This window comes from Cavia porcellus, unplaced genomic scaffold (assembly GCF_034190915.1).
Source record: "Cavia porcellus strain 051 isolate PalLab524CR breed Dunkin Hartley unplaced genomic scaffold, mCavPor4.1 scaffold_10, whole genome shotgun sequence".
Classification (NCBI taxonomy): Eukaryota; Metazoa; Chordata; class Mammalia; order Rodentia; family Caviidae; genus Cavia; species Cavia porcellus.
In genome coordinates this window covers 74713483-74714431 of record NW_026947493.1, presented here as the reverse complement: position 1 = coordinate 74714431, position 949 = coordinate 74713483, and positions in this window count along the sequence as shown.

Genomic DNA, 949 nt, shown 5'->3' with positions numbered 1-949 from the left:
TTGTTGTATCAGTAAGAAGAAATTAATACATGGTAGACATTTGAAAGAAGAAACTATGATTTAGATCCTAAAGTGGGAAGGAGCAGAGGAGTTCATGACACCATTGCTTCAAGGCAGAGTGAGACAGCGGTGTCTCCTCCAGTGTGTTACTTGGAATAATCCATTATTTCTAAATTTTCACCCCAACCACCTACACATGGAAGTTCTGTTTTCTACTTTGTCTCAGTTATGACCATCTTTATGAATTCTGATTTACCATACTTATGTTAATATCTCATCTTTATACAATATCAATGAACCTGTGATTCTTTTCATTCTGATACAAGGATTCACTTCTTTGTTGAAAATAGTATGCATAACAGCAGCGAACACCACCCTCTTATTCTGTAGGACAAAACTGAATGCAGAAAGCCTTGAAGTGAAGAAAAACTAGAATTTTACTCTAAATGTATTATGCTTTTATCACAGAGTTTTGGACAGAACAGAAAGAATACCTCCATGTGTCTGAGCCACGAGTCTGTAGGGTGGATTCTAATCACCCTTACCTGACTTTATTTCTCTGTTTCTGGAATCATTTTTCTTACACTGACTGAGGCAAGAGATTCAATAGATAATTTCTTAAGTTGTCGTGGCACATCAATTCAGTTAATAGCCCTTTGCTTCACCAGTGATGAAAGCTGTACAATGATTAAAGAGGATGATTCACATAAATTGGGAAGTAAAAACTTACACATGCTGGGGGATTTTAGTCTCCTAGCACCTTGCTGTCCCACCAGACTTCTTATCCAATTTGATTGTTTAGAAATATTTAGGCAGTAACATCAAGTATAATTCCTATAATTGATTCGCATTTAGGAGACATGATTTAATTTTAACTCATGCTTCTTCCAGTACAGCAAAATGATAGGGCATCAAGTTTTACTTACACACACCCAGACATAGACACAGA